The following is a 9556-nucleotide window of genomic DNA, read 5'->3' on the forward strand; positions in this document are numbered from 1 at the left end:
GAATATCAGACATCTTGTTAGCTAGTTTAGAATATAAATTGACACATGTATCTCACACACAACACACTCGGTTAACTTTGAGCTTACTCTAAGAACTTTTTCATTTGTTTTACTGAAATACTCTTTGTAATCATCAATTTATAATAATAAAATCATCAAGGCAGGTGATCATTATCATCTCCCAATGTTTTGTGCGGGAGATCCTAGCAAGGATCAAGGGCTTTCCTTGTAAACAATCGTGTCATTCTCTCTATCTTATCTTATTGCACAATTTGAACATCACAACCTCTCATTCAATTTGGTTGATCAATGTTTGTGTAATTTTTGACCAAAATGATCAGGTGTGTATAGACCTATCACCATATATCTGAAAGACATCATCTGACTATGCAATGCAACTACTTGTTACAAATTTGGTCCCTCTTTTTTTTTTAATTTGTCCCAAATATGAAACTTAATGTATCAATGTGACTCAAACGTAGCTTATATTTTCATGTAATGTTTTTTTCTGTAGAGATTCTCAAAAAATTCCTAGTAGCTAAAGAGTATTGTTGTTTGTTGTCTATTTGGAATGCTATCTAATACATCCTCAAAATTGGGTAGGTTTGCTTATGCATTTGCTCTAACTATCCATATTCTGTTATCTTTTTGTGTAACATTGTCCGCCTTGCTAGTGTTTGTTTATAAAATCCTTGATGTTCAATAAATCACTTTTGGTTATGCATGATAGTAATCCACTTAAAATTAACAGTTTTAAATACAATTTATCTAGTACAAACAATTTATTATACCTATTAAAGCATAATGGTGTAAAATGTAATTTTGGGCAAACATGTACCCATTGTTATACTTTGAGAGATAGAACACATGATCATACAGAAGAATATGAAAAATGCAGATTGAGTTTTTATGAAAGAAATTAAAAGGTTGTGTAAAATATATATTTGTTGTGAAGAGTATAAAAATATGCAAAAAAAAAAAAAAGAAACAACTACATAGAAAAATTAGAAATATAATTATAAAATGAATTTGTAAAAAAAAAAAAATAAACAGTTCTTTGAACAAATTTATAAAAAATTCAACTTATTAAAATGTAAAATCAAATTTGCAAAAACAAGTTGGTGCAAATTAGAAAAAAAAATAAAATAAAAAATAAAAAAACCAATCTGTACCAAATTCATTAGAAAAAAAAAATTTAAACATGAAGAATAATGAGGTAACCCAAACCCACAAACCTATTATAGCTAATCACACAATGATCGATTTGGATCAATTTTCCTAATGTTAAACAGTATTTTACAAATATGTTAAAAATATTTGGTTACAAATATTGGTATTAACTCATTTATTGTATTTCAGCTACACAAATGTTAGTTTCACTGTTCATAGCATCAAATCAAAGAAATACGGTTTATACTGTGGGGTTGAACATGCGATTGCTTCTTTCTTACTTAACCCAAATGTCTCACTGATGTACGTATGCTCTACTTCTTTTACTTTACAAACCACCGCTATATCTTCAACATCAGCACGATAATTTCTTCAACCCTTGTGTCGGTAAGCATATCGTCAGTGTGCTTGAAGTCAAAATCGAGACCAAAACCAAGGTTTTCTCTTTTGTTCCTTATAACTCACATTGTTTATAGAATTACCTTCTCATTTATGGATTGTTAACTGCGTTTAAATACATGATAATCGTAGGATCTCTGTTTATGTGCTTCAAAGGACATGTTAATGTGCTTCTTTCTCTTTTTTCAACCCAAATCAGCGTTACTTTCCTTTTCTCTCTAAAAGTCCTAACAAGAAACCGCAAAGTTATCTCCTCTATCAGCCACCGTTGGAACTCTGGTTATAATTCGTCTACCATGCTCTCTCTCTCTCTCTCTCTCTCTCTCTCTCTCTCTCTCATCATCATCATCATCATCATCATCATCATAGTGGTCTGTATTTCGCAATATACATATAGATAAAACAACCTCCAAAGAAATCATAAGTATAGAAACACCAAATCATTATAGCATAAGGTATGAAAACAACTATGTCAAACATACCCACCACTCTCACTGAAATTTGGCTCACCCTGTTCTGCTTAGCCATGTCACTTGCAAACCCATGACTATTTTCCTAAACTTCAATTTCCCTATTCCAGTTCCCGTTTTTAATTTCGATCCCTAACTTAGGTTTTGAATTTCGTCAAAAAATGAAGAAATTTCGAGGGAATACTGATGTGCCCAATAATCCATATATGATTCTCTCACAAATGTCCTGAATTGATTGAAATTACTCAAAACAACACTTTTATGAATCAAAGCAATGTCTTATTCTAACAACCGTTTAAGAGTATAGATCTTTTATATACTCGTTTCTAATGAAGGCATCGAGGCATCAAGAAAGTTCCCTTGAGAATAGTCATGGATGCAAAGATATTGCCCTCGAGAAATTGGAATAAATATCAAATTTAAAACTCAAATAAAACCTGATGTCCTGACCTTAATGGTTCAGATGGATATCATAACTCCGAAAATGACGATGATGATGTTAGGGTTTGTGAAGACCCGGTAAAAACCATCATGCATATGGATGTGCAATTACTTAACTATATATTCATGGATCCCCTCAACTATATATAGAGAGGGCACACCTCCTTCCTCTAGAATAATATTGCATCTAAAAAAACTAGAAAAAGAGAGTTGAGAGGAAGACGAGAGAGGAATGAACATCACAGCAGATGTTCAAGAGACTTCATCGTGTTAAGGTAAATGCCTCGTACTCAAAACTGGGTTTTAGGCATTGTTCGTGTGTGTGTGTGAGAGACCTCTATTATGTTTTAATTATTTAAATAGATAAAAAAAGTGTTATATTTAAAAAAAACAATAAAAAAAATTGAAAATATGTACACAAAGGTATTACAGTAATTTAAATTTTCGAATGGAACAAATACGCAATGATACTAGTTCAAAAGGGCCATCAATCCAAATCTTTAGTGGTTTGGACCTTTTTCCTGTAAAAATACAAACCATATGGACCACTAATAACTTATTTTTCTCCATCATGCATATGGATGTGCAATTACTTAACTATATATTCATGGATCCCCTCAACTATATATAGAGAGGGCACACCTCCTTCCTCTAGAATAATATTGCATCTAAAAAAACTAGAAAAAGAGAGTTGAGAGGAAGACGAGAGAGGAATGAACATCACAGCAGATGTTCAAGAGACTTCATCGTGTTAAGGTAAATGCCTCGTACTCAAAACTGGGTTTTAGGCATTGTTTGTGTGTGTGTGTGAGAGACCTCTATTATGTTTTAATTATTTAAATAGATAAAAAAAGTGTTATATTTAAAAAAAACAATAAAAAAAATTGAAAATATGTACACAAAGGTATTACAGTAATTTAAATTTTCGAATGGAACAAATACGCAATGATACTAGTTCAAAAGGGCCATCAATCCAAATCTTTAGTGGTTTGGACCTTTTTCCTGTAAAAATACAAACCATATGGACCACTAATAACTTATTTTTCTCCATTTTCTTATAGTTAATTTTGTTATGAGGCCAACCCACAACGACCCTATTATTATTAAAAATATTACCTATTATTATTAGAAATATTATCAAATAGTTAATGACATTAAACACTATTTTCAAGAATGCTAGCATCTATGGTTTAGGCCTAAGGGCTAAGTCCATTAGAGTTTATGTTAGCCCAAGGGCTCATTACGTACCGTGGAGGAGCTACATTGGGTGGTGGGGGTACTACACCATCCCCAAAAAACTTGTTTTATATACACAAAAAAAAAATTACTTGTAAACATGTTCAATATTAATGTGCCCCCAACTAAAGAGATTATACCATGTTTTTAATGCATATGATAGGATTACTACATATAATATATCTTTTCTACAAGTGTAGAAAAAATAAGTTGTGGAATAGCATGGATGATCATGTTTTAGACGATTGTTTAGTCACTTTTATTGAAAATGACGTGTTTCTATAAGTTGTTGATGACAATATCATTGATAGATTTCAAGACATGACGACTACACGGATTCAATTGTAACTTTTGCTTAAATTATACTTATTTTTTGGATTTACAACTTTAAATGTTAAGAAACTCTTTGCATTTTTTATTGTGAATCTTGACAATGTTTGTACCACATATCAAAATTTATGGCTCCGCCACTATCGTCTGGTTTGTTGTATATTTGGAATGCGTTCTAATATATCCTCAAACATGGGGTAGCTTATAAAAGTTACCATTTGATGCTAACATTCTTGGAAATATTTTTATGTTCATTCCAATATAGAGTCCGTTTAAAGTAATTTCGCCCCTATATTCATGTTGGTGAAGAACTTCTCGCCATGTTTTCCACCGTCAATATGTTTCACACTTTCTTCCATACTTCTCAACGACTACAAATTACCTTGGTAATATAAATAAAAAGGGAGTAAATAAAGTCTAGATATGCATAGTTTAGGCCTTCACAACCAAAACACAAATGAAAACAACAAACTTTCAACTACAAATTTAATATCTGGTGTGGGAAAATATAGTAAACTGATATCAATTAACTTGATTAACTTGAAGAATACCATATATGATAGAGACCGATTCGAGGTGGTCAACCTCCCAAGGAAATAACGAGACGAGATATATAACTTTTTACTAAATTCTTCTCATTCCCAAAACAATGAAAATACATAGCATTTAAATAGTAGAGGAAGTACTAAAAATAAGGAACTAGTGGTGCTAGTTGTTTACCATGATCCTAAATGAAAAACTATGCTATGTGATAATAGGGATAGTGGGGGAGTTAAACTCCATGCAGTGGTATTGGCGATGATCAAGGAAGCATCATAAAAGTGTCACAAAAGGTGGTTATTGGGCCTGGCCATGGAGGTGGCCTCAAGTATGGCCTGGGATACATATCAATTCCCTCACCTTTAAAATTGACCTCGTCCTCGAGGTCCGAAAAGTTAGTTTGTAGAGGAATGAAACCAGAAAATCGTTGGTCTCTACGTTGAATGTTGAATGTGACAGGTTGGATTTTCCCGAAGATAGTTTTTGATTTCGGTGGTTGCAAGGATGACAATTGTTGTTGTGGTGACAAACTTGATGGAATCGACTTTGGTGGAGGCGGTAGCGGTGGGGATAGCATTATTGGCGGCCTTGATTGTTGATTCGGTGGTGGAAGCGGAGGTGGAGGCGGGATGAGTTTTGCCATGGTTCCGGTTTGAATGTCGATGAGGGTGTTGATGGTGGCCATTTGTGTGATAATTGCATCAAGGCGGCGGACATTAGCGGTAGAAATAGCGATGAGTGTGGAGAGTTGCTCGCGGATACTTGGCGGTGTGACATCGGTAGACGGATCTTCACGGGGAGGCATGATGAACGGGAATGAAAGTACCATTGATAGAGACCGATTCGAGGTGGTCAACCTCCCAAGGAAATAACGAGACGAGATATATAACTTTTTACTAAATTCTTCTCATTCCCAAAACAATGAAAATACATAGCATTTAAATAGTAGAGGAAATACTAAAAATAAGAAACTAGTGGTGCTAGTTGTTTACCATGATCCTAAATGAAAAACTATGCTACATGATAATAGGGATAGTGAGGGAGTTAAACTCCATGCAGCGGTATTGGCGATGATCTAGGAAGCATCACAAAAGTGTCACAAAAGGTGGTTATTGGGCCTGGCCATGGAGGTGGCCTCAAGTATGGCCTGGGATACGTATCAATATACAAGTGAGCTTTTACATATTTCTCTATTGGTCTGATAATACATTTAAAAATATCATTAAACCCAATCACGTCACTAAGAAACACTTGGTGTTAATGCTAATAACAGTCCACACGATGAAATATAAATCATTGAGAAAGATTGCTAACCAACTGCAACTTCACATAAAATATCACATGACAAAACGTTACATGCAGTGTGTGACACTCTTGTTTGTTGGTGTCAAGTAGCCCTTGGAGTTCCCCCAAACACTTCAGTAGGAAATCATAAATAAGGCATCCCAATGAAGTGTTCGGAGGATCTCTGAGGGACACTTGGCTTTTCCTTCATCTGTATTCGCTTGCAGTTAATTGAGTTGCTTTGAAATTAAAAATGACAGAATTATGTGGTATATATATATAGAGAGAGAGAGAGAAGAGTTGCTGGAATTTTCCAGTTGATGAACATGTATACATCAGAAGCATAAACATGGTTGATATCTTGTCTCTATTATGAAAATTATGTTCCGGTAATCTAATTTTTCACATAAAGGAAAAGGATATGAGATTGACGAGTTATTGTGGAGGACCAGGTTGTTGTTGATTTTAGTGTCACCATGTCATTTTAAGTAACTGGAACTAACATGTGAGCTAAGGGGCTTCATAATTTGTACTCTATTATATGTACGGGGTTGTGCGGAGTGCACGCATGTATTTGATCGAATTAGAAGTCGGTTCGACGACTAGTCAGAGGTCCGGGGGCAGCGCCCCTTTGGCGGGGTCTAGGGGCAACGCCCCTAGCGGGGTTTTGGTAACCCTAAATCCTCATTAAATCCGGATTAACATTACTTGCTTCCAAAGCAACTAATGACGCCCCAACCTAATGAAACCCTAATATCGTTTATTATATAAACGGCTCTTCTTTTCAGAAGAGGGTTACGATCTTAAGCTCTCGTTTTTCATCATACTTTCACAGAATCCTCTAGCACTTTGTCTTACGATTTATGTGCCTAGAATCGTAAGTGTCCACTTGGATTATCCTAGGCTGAATTTCTTGTAACCCAGGCATAGGGTAGAAATATCAGTTCGGAAAGTGATATCACGATCCAAGTCGGTATCCAGATCTCCACCACAAACCCTAATTTTCCCAATAGTCGAATTGATATTTTCTGTTCCTGGAGATGGGTGACTCAATCCGCGAGATGACTACCAAGTATGCCAAACTGGAGAAGTTCGAAGGTGTCGACTTCAGGCGTTGGAAAAAGAAGATGCACTTCATGCTGACTACTCTGAAAGCAGCATACATGCTGACTACTCCAAGACCAGCAGAGCCTGCAGAAGGTGTTATTGAGACGGCTGAAGAGACAAGAAAGAGAAGTGGGACAATGATGAATACATCTGCAAAGGCCACATTCTGAACGATATGTCTGATGCATTATTTGATATCCACAGTGAAGCCTTGTGTGCCAAGGAGTTGTGGGACACTCTTGAACTGAAATACATTACTGAGGATTCTTCTAGGAAGAAGTTTCTGGTCAGTGACTTTAATAATTATAAGATGGAAGATTCAAGGTCTGTCACTGAACAGTACAATGAACTCCTTGGCATAGACGGTCAATTTAAACTACACCGTATGAATATGGATGAATCCATTGATGTGTCCACTATCATTGACAAACTGCCTCCGTCGTGGAAAGACTTCAAACATAACTTGAAACATCAAAAGGAGGAACTGTCATTGGTTCAACTTGCTAGTCACATTCGTATTGAAGAATCTCTTTGTGCGAAGGAAAGTGACAAATCTGAAAAACCCAAAGGAAAAGTTGAACCTGGACAGCCCTCGGTTCATATGGTTGAAAACAAACCAAGGAACTAGAACCACAAAGGACATGGCAAACGTAAGCAGGAATATGTCCCAAGCAACTCCAACAAAAAGAGAAAGGATCTGGTTTGTTGGAGGTGCAATCAAGTTGGGCATTGCAAGCGTGATTGTCGTGTGAATTTGGGCAACAATGGTGCTAGAAACAGTGGAGCCAATGGGAAAGTGAACGGGTCTTCGGCCCAAGTTAAAGGAGGTCAGTTTTTGACTAACTTTGATAATTCTAATCAGAATTATGTTTATTATGTTTCATTTATCCCTGAATCATTCTATGTGCAGGATGATGATGTTGCTTGGTGGATCGACTCCGGTGCAACGAACCATGTATGCAAGGATAAACGGATGTTTGAAACATTAACTCCGCTTGAAGATGGGTCGGTGCTGAAAATGGGAGACGATTCTTTTATTCCTATTTTTGGTTTAGGTGTCGTGTGTCTTGAATTTACTTCTGGAAAGACAATTAGGTTATTTGATGTTTTGTTTGTTCCCAAGATTCGCAAGAATCTTGTTAGCTCTAGTTGTTTGAATTCTAATGGTTTTAAACAAGTTATGGAGTCGGATAAGTTTGTTTTGTCTAAGGGTGGAATGTTTGTTGGCTTTGGATATTTAAATAATAGAATGTTTCGTTTGAATATTGTTGACAAATTATTACTTGTTCAGAATTCTGCATTTGTATCTTCTGCTTCTAATGTTGATAAATCTATGCTTTGGCATGTAAGATTAGGTCATGTCAACTTTAGAAGGATGCATGAGATTTCAAAAGATGGATTAATTCCAGCCTTTGATATGACATCTGATAAATGTAAAACATGCATGCTTACAAAAGTGATAAAACAGCCATTTCCTAGTGTCACTAGAAATTCAGCTGTTTTGGAACTTGTACACAGTGACTTGTGTGATTTCCACTCCACTCCTTCTTTGGGAAATAAAAAATATGTGGTCACTTTTATTGATGACTGCACTCGGTTTTGCTATGTGTATTTGTTGCATTCTAAGGATGAAGCCTTAGATAAATTCAAAATATACAAAACCGAGGTGGAATTGCAATTGGGCATTCCGGTTAAATGTCTCAGGACTGATAGGGGAGGTGAATATATGGATCCCATATACTTCCAATCAGTGGGTATCATTCATGAGACCACGGCACCTTACACGCCCCAACAGAATGGTATTGTTGAACGTAAAAATCGAGTTTTAAAGGAAATGGTAAACTCGATGTTGTCTTACTCGGGATTGAGTGAAGGATTCTGGGGAGAGGCCATGTTAATGGCCTGCTATTTATTAAATAGGGTTCCAAATAAAAGGAACAAAACAGTCCCATATGAACTTTGGTTCAAGAAAAAGCCGAATTTGAGTTATTTTCGGGTTTGGGGATGTCAGGCAGTTGTAAAGCTCACCGAGCCCAAAAAGAAGAATTTGGGAGAACATGGAATTGATTGCATATTCATTGGATTTGCTGAACATTACAAGGCATATAGGTTTAATGTAATAGAACCTAATGATTCGGTTTCGGTTAACACTGTTATCGAATCACGAGATGCAATTTTTGATGAGATGCGGTTTTCATCGATTCAATGGCCTAAGGATCTGACTTTTGGTGCTCTTAAAGAGCAAAATTCAGAAAGTCAAGATGGTGGTAATGTGCAAGAACCACAAGAGCTTCGTAAAAGCAAAAGGGGCAATATTGCAAAAAAATTTGGATCCAACTTCCAACTGTATTTGGTGGAAGGTTCAAGAAATGAAATTAATCTTGAATACTCTTATTGATATAGTATTGAAGATGATCCTAAGACTTATCAAGAGGCCATAGAGTCTCGTGATAGTGCATTTTGGAAGGAAGCAATTGATGATAAAATGTCATCAATTCTTGAGAACAACATATAGGTGTTGTCTGATTTGCCTCCAGGTTCTAAACCACTCGGTTGCAAATGGATTTTCAAGAATAAAA

The sequence above is a fragment of the Lactuca virosa genome, chromosome 4, assembly GCF_052849685.1.
Source record: "Lactuca virosa cultivar CGN04683 chromosome 4, Lactuca_virosa_CGN04683_v6, whole genome shotgun sequence".
Taxonomy (NCBI): Eukaryota; Viridiplantae; Streptophyta; class Magnoliopsida; order Asterales; family Asteraceae; genus Lactuca; species Lactuca virosa.